Source organism: Leuresthes tenuis, unplaced genomic scaffold (assembly GCF_036924035.1).
Source record: "Leuresthes tenuis unplaced genomic scaffold, fLeuTen1.0.hap1 SCAF_34, whole genome shotgun sequence".
Taxonomy (NCBI): domain Eukaryota; kingdom Metazoa; phylum Chordata; class Actinopteri; order Atheriniformes; family Atherinopsidae; genus Leuresthes; species Leuresthes tenuis.
Window position 1 is genome coordinate 1,026,153 of NW_027325388.1, and position 13,078 is coordinate 1,039,230.

General features: G+C 43.6%; 3 non-coding genes across 3 annotated transcripts; all 3 read left to right on the forward strand.

The window, feature by feature from the left end:
* The first annotated feature begins 4,019 nt into the window (after positions 1-4,019).
* LOC140285296 (U5 spliceosomal RNA) lies at positions 4,020-4,139 on the forward strand. Its single transcript, XR_011910391.1, has one exon. It is a non-coding gene; the product is annotated as a U5 spliceosomal RNA (small nuclear RNA).
* A 3,859-nt stretch (positions 4,140-7,998) lies between these two features.
* Positions 7,999-8,112, forward strand: LOC140285257 (U5 spliceosomal RNA). Its single transcript, XR_011910354.1, has one exon. It is a non-coding gene; the product is annotated as a U5 spliceosomal RNA (small nuclear RNA).
* A 308-nt stretch (positions 8,113-8,420) lies between these two features.
* On the forward strand, positions 8,421-8,604 carry LOC140285340 (U2 spliceosomal RNA). The gene has a single exon (XR_011910431.1). It is a non-coding gene; the product is annotated as a U2 spliceosomal RNA (small nuclear RNA).
* Positions 8,605-13,078: the final 4,474 nt, after the last annotated feature.

Consider the following 13,078-nt stretch of genomic DNA (forward strand, 5'->3'; position numbering starts at 1 on the left):
TATGGTTGGGCATTCGCACCTTTTTTTTTACCCATTTTTCAGGTATTATGGGTGGACATTCACACCTTCTTGCAGCTGAACACCTCCTCTCCCACTTATGATCATGTGTGGTTTGATTTTCGAAAATTTTCTTTCATGTTTTCTAGCAATTATTGATGGACATTTAGACCTTCTTGCAGCTGAACACCACCTCTCCCGATTTTGATTATGTATGGACCGGCATTTTTACCTTTTCTAACACATTTTTCAGCAATTATGGTCGGAGATTCACACCTACTCACAGCCGAACAACTCCGCTACCGCATTTGATGGTGTATAGTCGGGCATTCTCACCCTTTCTCATCAGCTTTTTGCAAATTATGATCTGACATTCACACCTACTTGCAGTCAAACAGCTCTGCTCCCGCTTTTGATTATGTATGGTTGGATATTCGAACCTTTTCTTAACTGCTTTTTACAAACTTTGGTTGGACGTTCACACCTTCTTCTAGCCGAACACATGCACTCCTGCTTTTGATGATGTATGGTTGGGCATTCGCACCTTTTTTTTACCCATTTTTCAGGTATTATGGGTGGACATTCACACCTTCTTGCAGCTGAACACCTCCCCTCCCACTTATGATCATGTGTGGTTTGATTTTCGAAAATTTTCTTTCATGTTTTCTAGCAATTATTGATGGACATTTAGACCTTCTTGCAGCTGAACACCACCTCTCCCGATTTTGATGATGTATGGACCGGCATTTTTACCTTTTCTAACACATTTTTCAGCAATTATGGTTGGAGATTCACACCTACTCACAGCCGAACAACTCCGCTACCGCATTTGATAGTATATAGTCGGGCATTCTCACCCTTTCTCATCAGCTTTTTGCAAATTATGATCTGACATTCACACCTACTTCCAGTCGAACAGCTCTGCTCCCGCTTTTGATTATGTTTGGTTAGATATTCGAACCTTTTCTTAACTGCTTTTTACAAACTTTGGTCGGACGTTCACAATATCTTGCAGCCGAACACCTCCGCTTCCGCTTTTGATGGTGTATATTCGGGCATACGAACCTTTTCTTACCCGCTTTTTACAAACCAAGGTCGGACTTTCACACCTTCTCTTAGCTGAACAACTCCGCTCCCTCTTTTGATTGTGTTCAGTCGGGTAATTTAACCTTTTCTTACCCGCTTTTTACCAACTATGGTTGGACATTCACACCTTCTTACAGCATAACACCTCTGCTCCCTTTTTTGATTATGTATGGTTTGACATTCGCACCTTCTCTCACCCGCCTTTTACTATGGTCGGCCATTCACAGCTTCCTCTCCACCATACTTGTATGGTGGGATATTCACACCCACTTGCATCCGAAGACCTCCGCCCCCACTTTTGTTGATATTTAGTCGGTCATTCGCACCTTACCCGCTTTTGGCAAACTATGGCCTTCTTGCAGCCAAACACCTCTGATCTCGCTTTTGATGATGTAAGGTTGGGCATTCAGACCTTGCTTCACCTGCTTTTCACCAAATATAGTCGGACATTCACACCCACTTGCATCCGAAGACCTCCGCCCCAAATTTTGTTGATATTTAGTCGGACATTCGCACCTTACCCGCTTTTGGCAAACTATGGCCTTCTTGCAGCCAAACACCTCTGATCTCGCTTTTGATGATGTAAGGTTGGGCATTCAGACCTTGCTTCACCTGCTTTTCACCAAATATAGTCGGACATTCACACCTTCTTGCAGCCGAACACTTCCGCTTTTAGTGTTCTATGAGGCATTCACATATTTTCTTTCACCGTATTTTATAGATTATGGTTGGAAATTCTCACCCACTCTCATCCGAAGACCTCTCCTCCCGCTTTTGTTAATATATAGTCGGGCATTCGAACCTTTTCTTACCCGCTTTTTACAAATTATGGTCGAACATTCACACCTACTTGCAGCTGAATACTTCCGCTCCACCTTTTAGGTATGTATGGTTGGCATTTGCACTTCTTTTTATACTGATTGCTGAAGATTAAGTTGTTCTTTCTCAAACTACAATTTTTTTTTAATTGTTGAAACTTGATTTGAAGTGGATAGATAAGGAGGACAAACAGTTTTAAGTCAGGCTGATAGAAGGAATTAATTTTATAGCAAAATCTGTATTTCGTCATATGTCGAGAGATGCTTATTGCTGAAGAAGTTCTTTCTCATTCTACAAAGTACAACGTTGTTTATCGTTGAAACTTGATTAGACATGAATAAATATGAAGGACAAAGCAGTCTTAACTTGGTTTGAGTTAATGAATTCGTTTTATAGGAGAATCCGAATTCGTGCATAACTCATAAAATAGAGCTTATTTTCGGATTCCTGAAGAATGAGTCTGGTTCTTTCTCATAATACAAAGTTTGTTGTTTATTGTTGAAACTTCATCAGAAGTGAAGAAATAAATGAATGCCTATCAACAAATGTGGGATCTAAACTCTACTGCTTCCTCTAAAATAATTTCCTTTCTCAATTAGAAATGTGTGTGTGTAAGTCACAACACCCGTGACACCAAAACGGCTTTCTTTTCTCTACACTCTGCACTATGAGCACACACACCAAATCAGAAAGGCTTTTTTCTCTCTTTTCTACATTATGGACTGTGGGGACACAAAACCGCTCTCTCTCTTTTTTTTTTTTTATCGTGTGCCAGGGCGTTGTCTCACGTATTAGATTATGCTTAAGATACGAATGGGTTTATCAGTCACATCAGAATCCATACATACTGATCCTCCCGTAATAAAATGGTCGGATCTTATCAAACACACTTTGTTTCTTGTGACAATCAAGTCAGCGAAACAGCGTATACACGTCAAGACACTGAATCAAGTTTGCCACAAGAACTCATAAGTTTGGCAGTATTGCTCTGCCGTCAGCAATCATACACCCATTTTATTTTCGTGAGACATGTGCAAGCACCTGTTCATCTACTGTTCTATCACTATGAATTAGTGATCTATTATCAATAAGGATACTTCTACAACTACTATCAAAGTATGTCCGGACTTCTTATGTTGTCAGTTGCTATATATGAATAAGTGGGTAGCTACTGACAAGCATTAAGCATGTCACACAGCCCAAACATATAACATTTCAGGACACACCACACAGTTAACAACCACAGTGAAGCGTGTCAAAGCCCAAACATGTAACATTCAACAGGACACTTACACAACACATTCAAATCAAACAGTCAGACAACATACAAGAACATATACCCCAGCCGGCATTGCTCCCTGCCTATTTTCGTACAGCACACTATGTGTGCGCACACCTTTATTCACAAACTCTTCAACTTATACTCTTTTACCGAAGCTGCTACAGCTCGATTGGCCGAATACCCTTTGATCCTATTTCGGTGAATTTGACATCTGCCTTACATATAACAGATTAGCGGTTTAGCAGTTTTAATTTAGTTTGAGTGAAGGAATTCATTTTATAGCAAAATCCGAAATCGTGAAGAACTCATGAAAGTAAGCTTATTCTCGGATTCCTGAAACTTTAGATTTGCTCTTTCTTTTACTGCAAAGTACAACGTTGTTTTTTTTGTTTAAATCTTTCTAGACATGGTAAATATTAAGGACAAAGCAGTTTTCACATAGTTTGAGTGAAGGAATTAATTTTATAGATAAAATCCCAAGAGTCTGCTGAGAAAAGAGAGTGAATGCGAAGTAGACTTTAACACGGCTATGGGAGCGAGCCGAGTGTGGGCTAACCGGGAGAATTGCTTGAAAGAAACGCGACACCGAATGAGCGATCAGAACAAAGCCTCAATACGGGATTCTCGTGGTGTTTTTGTTGCTGCCTTGTCTTTTGCACAGAGTAAAAGACAAGGCAGCCATCGAATAGGGCCCGATTGTTCCTACTTGGTCAGCCGAGGAGCAAGGGGGGGGGGGGGGGGGGGGGGGCAAGCGTCTCAACCAAGCAAAGCTCACCATGGGGAAGGTGGCTATGCCAACTAGCCTGATGCCCTGCTCCCGCAGTGACGGATAATCGTACTCTGGTTTCTCTTCATAACTCTTTCTCATAAGTCTTTCGCCTTTTACTAAAGATTTCTGTGGAGAGCAGCACTAATGAGTTGTTTCTATTTTTGGCAGGCTTTACCTTTGCGGGTGAAGCCCTTTCTGTCTGTGCAAAAGAAATCTTCTTACTGTGCAGAGTGACTTCTCTGAGTAGAGTCGCCTTACTTGTTGCGACTGTGCCGATGTTCGAAGCTGGAGTGCAAAGTTGTTGCTTGAATGGTGCTTGCTGGAGCGTGCGGGAGTGCAAAGTTATACCATTTAAAAGGGCTGAAGAGTGCTCAGTGCAGCGGGTGGGCGACACTTTGGCCACCTTGAAAACCGAGGTTACATCCACTACCAGGGGCAGCCCAAGTTCTGCCGCAAGTGTGGTGAGCATGGACACCTGGTTGAGGCTTGTACCAAGGTGTTATGTGGGAAGAGCAGAGAAATTGGGCAAACTTTTGGAGAGTGTCCAAATGGCAGGAAATGTAATCTCTGTGGAGAATTAAATCACCTCTTCAGAGATTGCCCTAAATCTTTTGCCAACAAATTAAAGACGGTAAAGCCACAGTCAAGCCAACAAAGAGAAGGACCAAAGGTGGCAGTTGGTGAACAAAGTGAAGAGGTTGACCCAATAAATTCAAACTTCCCGCCAAAAGCTTGGATTGGAAGTGAGGAGCAAAAAGGGGAGGGGCCTGTAGAGGCCTCACCACTCAGTGTTGAAGTCTGTGAGAATTCACAGGCAGAGGGTGGAGCTACGCTAAATGAGGAGGAAGAGCAGACAGGTGAGTCTAGTGAAGATACTCACCTCCCCGAAGGTCAACAGCCGAAGAGGACGGCATCTGAGCCTCTGATTCCCCAGTGGTATCAGAGAAGAGGGGAAGGGTTAGGTCCCTTTCAGACAGTTCTTCAGTGGAAGAACCTAGAGTCTTCCCCTCCGACTCACCAAATGAGGTCTCCTTTTTAACTTCAGCTCTGCAATCAACCCCCAGGGACTCAAAGTTAAATGCAACATTGCGTCAGAGGCCAACACCGAGAGTCCGAAAAGGAAATATAGATCACCCTACTCACTTTTCACCTAAAGAAATGAAGGAAGAGCTAGTTTCCCAAGAAATAACCTGTGTGTAATTTGTTTTGATAACTTAGAAAAACGAAAATGACATACCTACTTTCCTTTATGCTTTTAATGGTTCTCACCTTCTCAACACTAAATGTGAGAAGTGTGAAATCAAAGACAAGAGCCCAGAGTATTTTATCCTTCTTAGACTCCATAAAATCAGATGTGTTTTTAATACAAGAATGTGGACTACCTTTTTTAAAAAACCATAGACAATGGGAGGAAATGTGGCCCCATTTATCGATATGGAGTGGCTCAAATCAAAATAAAAATGATGGTGTGGCCATTCTAATTAAAAATCCGCATGTTCTGGTGAAAGGTAGCACAGTGGTGAGAGACGGACGGGCACTTTTAGCACACTTGAATTTTATGGGGCAAGACTTTAACCTCTTAAATATTTATGGTTTCAATGGAAAAAATGAAAGGTATGACCTTATAGAAGATATACAGCTTTACATGCTAGGGCAAGTACCTTTAGTTGTAGGAGGGGATTTTAACTGTATCTTGAGCAGGAAAGATAGAAAAAGAGCAGGGGTAGATTTTAAAGTGGATAAGACTTCGATTTTATTTCAGGGCATATGCAGGGATTTTAAGCTTACTGACTGTTTTAAAACCATGCATCCCAGAGAGGAGGGCTTCACCTGGTTTAGTCATGATGGCACCAGAGCCTCTCGCATTGATTATTTCTTTACTAGAGATTGCCCACCCACTGATGTTAGATTAACCCCTGTTTTCTTTTCAGACCACCTTATGCTCTCCTGCACCCTTTCACCCCCTTCTGGTGTGACGGTAGGAAGTGGTCTGTGGAAACTCAACTGTTCCCTGTTGGAGGATGAAATCATAGTCAGTCAGTACAGGGAATGTTATAAAGAGTGGCAGACCCTTCAAGACCTCTACGAAACACATGCACAATGGTGGGAAATGGTGAAGGAAACGACCCAGACTTTTTTTAAACAGCAAGGTAAACGTAAAAAAAGGAAAGAGAATAGATATATGATGGGACTACATAAACGCTTACAGCGCTACTTTAAACTAAATCAGTGTGGCATAGACTTTAAAGAAGAAATCAAAGATGTCAAAAAGGAAATGTCAGTTTTAGCAGAAATAAAGAGTAAAGGAATTTTTGTAAGAAGCAGGGAGCAGGAAATTGAGGAAGGTGAAAAAGAAAGAAAGTTATAAATAAAAAGGAGTGTATTCAAAATCTAAAAAGAGAAGATGGGTTTTTAACAAAATCCACACAAGAGATGATTGAAACTGTACATACCTTTTATAGTAACATGTACAAAGAGAAACCAGTGCACTTGGAAACATCGGCAGAAATCTTAAAATTCGTTGACAAAACCGTAAAAGAGAATGCACACTTGAAACAGAATTTTACTGCTTTAGAGTAAAAAAAATGCCTAACAGGTTTTAAGAGAAGTCGAGCTCCGGGTTTAGACGGGCTTCCTGCAGAATTCTATCTGACCTATTGGGACCTTTTATCATCAGACATTTTAGATGTTTTTAAAGATTTTGAAAAACTCGACCGACTGCCTGATAGTTTTAGAGTGGGACACAAAACCGCTCTCTCTCTTTTTTTTTTTTATCGTGTGCCAGGGCGTTGTCTCACGTATTAGATTATGCTTAAGATACGAATGGGTTTATCAGTCACATCAGAATCCATACATACTGATCCTCCCGTAATAAAATGGTCGGATCTTATCAAACACACTTTGTTTCTTGTGACAATCAAGTCAGCGAAACAGCGTATACACGTCAAGACACTGAATCAAGTTTGCCACAAGAACTCATAAGTTTGGCAGTATTGCTCTGCCGTCAGCAATCATACACCCATTTTATTTTCGTGAGACATGTGCAAGCACCTGTTCATCTACTGTTCTATCACTATGAATTAGTGATCTATTATCAATAAGGATACTTCTACAACTACTATCAAAGTATGTCCGGACTTCTTATGTTGTCAGTTGCTATATATGAATAAGTGGGTAGCTACTGACAAGCATTAAGCATGTCACACAGCCCAAACATATAACATTTCAGGACACACCACACAGTTAACAACCACAGTGAAGCGTGTCAAAGCCCAAACATGTAACATTCAACAGGACACTTACACAACACATTCAAATCAAACAGTCAGACAACATACAAGAACATATACCCCAGCCGGCATTGCTCCCTGCCTATTTTCGTACAGCACACTATGTGTGCGCACACCTTTATTCACAAACTCTTCAACTTATACTCTTTTACCGAAGCTGCTACAGCTCGATTGGCCGAATACCCTTTGATCCTATTTCGGTGAATTTGACATCTGCCTTACATATAACAGATTAGCGGTTTAGCAGTTTTAATTTAGTTTGAGTGAAGGAATTCATTTTATAGCAAAATCCGAAATCGTGAAGAACTCATGAAAGTAAGCTTATTCTCGGATTCCTGAAACTTTAGATTTGCTCTTTCTTTTACTGCAAAGTACAACGTTGTTTTTTTTTTGTTTAAATATTTCTAGACATGGTAAATATGAAGGACAAAGCAGTTTTAACATAGTTTGAGTGAAGGAATTCATTTTATAGATAAAATCCCAAGAGTCTGCTGAGAAAAGAGAGTGAATGCGAAGTAGACTTTAACACGGCTCTGGGAGCGAGCCGAGTGTGGGCTAACCGGGAGAATTGCTTGAAAGAAACGCGACACCAAATGAGCGGTCAGAACAAAGCCTCAATACGGTGTTCCCGTGGTGTTTTTGTTGCTGCCTTGTCGATTGCACAGGGGCAAGCGTTTCAATCAAGCAACGCTCACCATGGGGAAGGTGGCTATGGCAACTAGCCTGATGCCCTGCTCCCGCAGTGACGGATAATCGTACTCTGGTTTCTCTTCATAACATACAAGTCTTTCGCCTTTTACTAAAGACTTTCGTGGAGAGCAGCACTAATGAGTTGTTTCTATTTTTGGCAGTCTTTACCTTTGCGGGTGAAGCCCTTTCTGTCTGTGCAAAAGAAATCTTGTTACTGTGCAGAGTGACTTCTCTGAGTAGAGTCGCCTTACTTGTTGCGATTGTGCCGATGTTCGAAGCTGGAGTGCAAAGTTGTTGCTTGAATGGTGCTTGCTGGAGCATGCGGGAGTGCAAAGTTATACCATTTAAAAGGGCTGAAGAGTGCTCAGTGCAGCGGGTGGGCGGAGGTGCAACGTGACACTCTGGCCACCTATGGCCATAAAAAGAACACTGCTACAAGTGCGCATTGTGCCAGCAAGGGCCCTCGGACCTGAAACAGTGGACAGTTATCGCTTCTCGGCCTTTTGGCTAAGATCAAGTGTAGTATCTGTTCTTATCAGTTTAATATGTCCTCTATACGAGGACTACATATTAAATGGATTTTTAAGAATAGGAGTTGAAAAAGAAGCTTGCTCCGTTCACTCCAAGCATCGACCCAGTACTGCAGTGCCGCTGGGAACGGTGCGCTCTTCTCTGCTCTTGTGAAAAAGCAAACAGCGGTGCAGGATGGAAGTTTCAGGGAGCCCAAGATTAAACTTTCTTTTAGTCTGCTGAGAAAAGAGAGTGAATGCGAAGTAGACTTTAACACAGCTCTGGGAGCGAGCCGAGTGTGGGCTAACCGGGAGAATTGCTTGAAAGAAACGCCATACCAAATGAGCGGTCAGAACAAAGCCTCAATACGGTGTTCCCGTTGTGTTTTTGTTGCTGCCGCTGTTTGCTTTTTCACAAGAGCGCACCTGTTGAGGGGGGGCCTGGGGGGGCCTGGGTGATGGTGGGTCTCAGGCCCGGGCTGCTGCGACTGGTGTGACCGGGTGGTTTGTTTGTTTGTTTTTTGTTGTTGTTTGTTTGTTTTTTGTAGAGGTCCTCCGGAGTGGGGTTGGGTTTAGTGGGGTGGGGCGGGATGGGTACCTTCTGGGGGTACAGTAGCTCCCAGAATATGGTCGCTGCAGGCCCCGAGCCTGGTGGACATCAGGCCCTCCTGTCCTGTGTTGGCTCCCTTTTAAAAAGTACAGAACTTAGAACAGGTCTAGTCCCTGGCTTTCGGCAGAACTGTCTTCTTTACTTTTTTTTCCCCTTATCGTGTTCAGCATTATGGCAGCAGAATTGTAGTCTGAATACCTTTGATGCCAAACAGATTTGCTTTGCCAAGGGAAGTTTTATAAATGTAAAGCTCCCCTTGATGCCCATTTATTTATTTCTGTTTACAATATATGACATGTAATAGAACTGAACCGGACCGGGGGACAAGGAAAGAAGAAGAGGAAAGAAGAGAAAAACAGAACATACATCGCATACAACACAGCTGTGGATATAGATGACCTGAGACGACATGATAATACATCAACTGCTTAGCGACCATGCTACTGGACTAATGAATGTGGTTGTGTCTGTGTGAGAACATGCAACACCCATGGCACAGGACCTACATGATAACCGTGCTTAGTTATGAGTGTATAAGCATACAGGGCCACAATCCACAGCCCCCCCAAGCAATCAGAAGCAGGCAGAGAGGGCCACAAGACCCGGGCCACCAGCAGCCCCCACAGAGCACAGAACCCAGGAAGCCCACCGCAGGGGCAACCACGCATCCACCCAGAAGACTGCAGAGGAAGCCCCCGGAAAGAGCCCCCATAAGCATAGGGCAGAGGCCCTCCGGGAGCCAGGGGCAACAGCCCACCGACGTCGCCAGGCCCCAGCCGCCCAGACATGGGCCGTGCACTGGATCCGGGCCCCAGGAGCCCGAGCGCCCCCAAACCCCCCGGCAGAGGCCCCACCCAATACCCAGGAGGGCCAAGCGCCCCAGACAGCCACACAGTGGGTCAGCGCCTGCCCCAGCACCCCTGGCCAAGTGCCCTGGGAGTCAAGACGTGCCCACAGGTGGGTGAAGTCGCGAGCAGCGGAGAGAGGCCACGCCGCCCCCCCCCATCGGGAGAAGCACAGGCAGGCCAGGCGACAGCAAGTCCAAGATCCAGGCCCAATCATTACCACACACACTTTCATGTCCCATACATCCACACGTCCTCCCTCCCTCGACTCCGCTGGGGTGTAGTGCAGCGGGCACACCAGGGGGCCAGCAGCCCCCCAGCCACCACAGACCCCAAACCAGCAGAACAATTAATTAATCCTCCTGGCCCCTCCCACCCCGAGCAGCAACCAGGAAGCAGGGGTGTGCGAAGAAGACCCCTCCCCTCACCCTTCTGGCTCTTCAATATTTTCTAATAGTGAGCAATTAAAATTGAGGGGCAGCCAAACTTGTAGAACTGGGAGCGTGGCCCTCTGGGAAGCCTACATACCCAAAGAGCCCCGCCCACCAGATGCCACTCAGTGTAACCACCCCCCAAGACCTAATGTGTGTGTGTGAGTGTGTTTGATAAGTAGTAATGTCTAAGGTGTAATTAAAACAGGGGTGGGAACTGCAGAGTGCAACTACTGCAGAGTCCACTACACCCCACCGAACACACACGCCCCCAATACCCTTCATGTGTGAGTGTGTGCTGTGTACAGGAGCCAGAAGGGAGAGGGGTATGGGGATATACACTGGGGGCAGCCAGGGACTGGCTGCAATAGGCATCCCCGCTACCAGGGAGCCAACACAGGACAGGAGGGCCTGATGTCCACCAGGCTCGGGGCCTGCAGCGACCATATTCTGGGAGCTACTGTACCCCCAGAAGGTACCCATCCCGCCCCACCCCACTCAACCCAACCCCACTCCGGAGGACCTCTACAAAAAACAAACAAACAACAACAAAAAACAAACAAACAAACCACCCGGTCACACCAGTCGCAGCAGCCCAGGCCTGAGACCCACCATCACCCAGGCCCCCCCAGAACCCCCCTCAACAGGTGCGCTCTTGTGAAAAAGCAAACAGCGGCAGCAACAAAAACACAACGGGAAAACCGTATTGAGGCTTTGTTCTGACCGCTCATTCGGTGTCGCGTTTCTTTCAAGCAATTCTCCCGGTTAGCCCGCACTCGGCTCGCTCCCAGAGCCGTGTTAAAGTCTACTTCGCATTCACTCTCTTTTCTCAGCAGACTCTTGGGATTTTATCAATAAAATGAATTCCTTCACTCAAACTATGTTAAAACTGCTTTGTCCTTCATATTTACCATGTCTTGAAAGATTTAAACAAAAAAAACAACGTTGTACTTTGCAGTAAAAGAAATAGCAAATCTAAAGTTTCAGGAATCCGAGAATAAGCTTACTTTCATGAGTTCTTCACGATTTCGGATTTTGCTATAAAATGAATTCCTTCACTCAAACTAAATTAAAACTGCTAAACCGCTAATCTGTTACATGTAAGGCAGATGTCAAATTCACCGAATTAGGATTATTCGGTATTCGGCCAATCGAGCTGTAGCAGCTTTGGTAAAAGAGTATAAGTTGAAGAGTTTGTGAATAAAGGTGTGCGCACACATAGTGAGCTGTAGGAAAATAGGCAGGGAGCAATGCCGGCTGGGGTATATGTTCTTGTATGTTGTCTGACTGTTTGATTTGAATGTGTTGTGTAAGTGTCCTGTTGAATGTTACATGTTTGGGCTTTGACACTTCACTGTGGTTGTTAACTGTGTGGTGTGTCCTGAAATGTTATATGTTTGGGCTGTGTGACATGCTTAATGCTTGTCAGTAGCTACCCACTTATTCATATATAGCAACTGACAACATAAGAAGTCTGGACATACTTTGATAGAGTAGTTGTAGAAGTATCCTTATTGATAATAGATAAACTAATTCATAGTGATAGAACAGTAGATGAACAGGTGCCTGCACATGTCTCACGAAAATAAAATGGGTGTATGATTGCTGACGGCAGAGCAATACTGCCAAACTTATGAGTTCTTGTGGCAAACTTGATTCAGTGTCTTGACGTGTATACGCTGTTTCGCTGACTTGATTGTCACAAGAAACAAAGTGTGTTTGATAAGATCCGACCATTTTATTAGGGGAGGATCAGTATGTATGGATTCTGATGTGACTGATAAACCCATTCGTATCGTAAGCATAATCTAATACGTGAGACAACGCCCTGGCACACAATCAAAAAAAAAAAGAGAGAGCGGTTTTGTGTCCCCACAGTCCATAATGTAGAAAAGAGAGAAAAAAGCCTTTCTGATTTGGTGTGTGTGCTCACAGTGCAGAGTGTAGAGAAAAGAGAGAAAAGAAAGCCGTTTTGGTGTCACGGGTGTTGTGACTTACACACACACATTTCTGAATTGAGAAAGGAAATTATTTTAGAGGAAGCAGTAGAGTTTAGATCCCACATTTGTTGATAGGCATTCATTTATTTCTTCACTTCTGATGAAGTTTCAACAATAAACAACAAACTTTGTATTATGAGAAAGAACCAGACTCATTCTTCAGGAATCCGAAAATAAGCTCTATTTTACGAGTTATGCACGAATTCGGATTCTCCTATAAAACGAATTCCTTAACTCTAACCAAGTTAAGACTGCTTTGTACTTCATATTTATTCATGTCTAATCAAGTTTCAACGATAAACAACGTTGTACTTTCTAGAATGAGAAAGAACTTCTTCAGCAATAAGCATCTCTCGACATATGACGAAATACAGATTTTGCTATAAAATTAATTCCTTCTATCAGCCTGACTTAAAACTGTTTGTCCTCCTTATTTATCCACTTCAAATCAAGTTTCAACAATTAAAAAAATGTTGTAGTTTGAGAAAAAACAACTTCATCTTAAGCAATCAGTAGGGTAAGAAAGGGTAAGAAAAGGTGCAAATGCCAACCATACATCACTAAAAGGTGGAGCGGAAGTATTCGGCTGCAAGTAGGTGCGAATGCATGACAATGTATGATCAAAAGAGGGAGCGGAGGTTTTCGGCTGCAAGGTCTGAATGTCCAACCATAATTTGTAAAAACCGGGGAAGAAAAGGCTCGAAAGCCCGACTATACACCATCAAAAGCGGGAGCGGAGGTGTTCGGCTG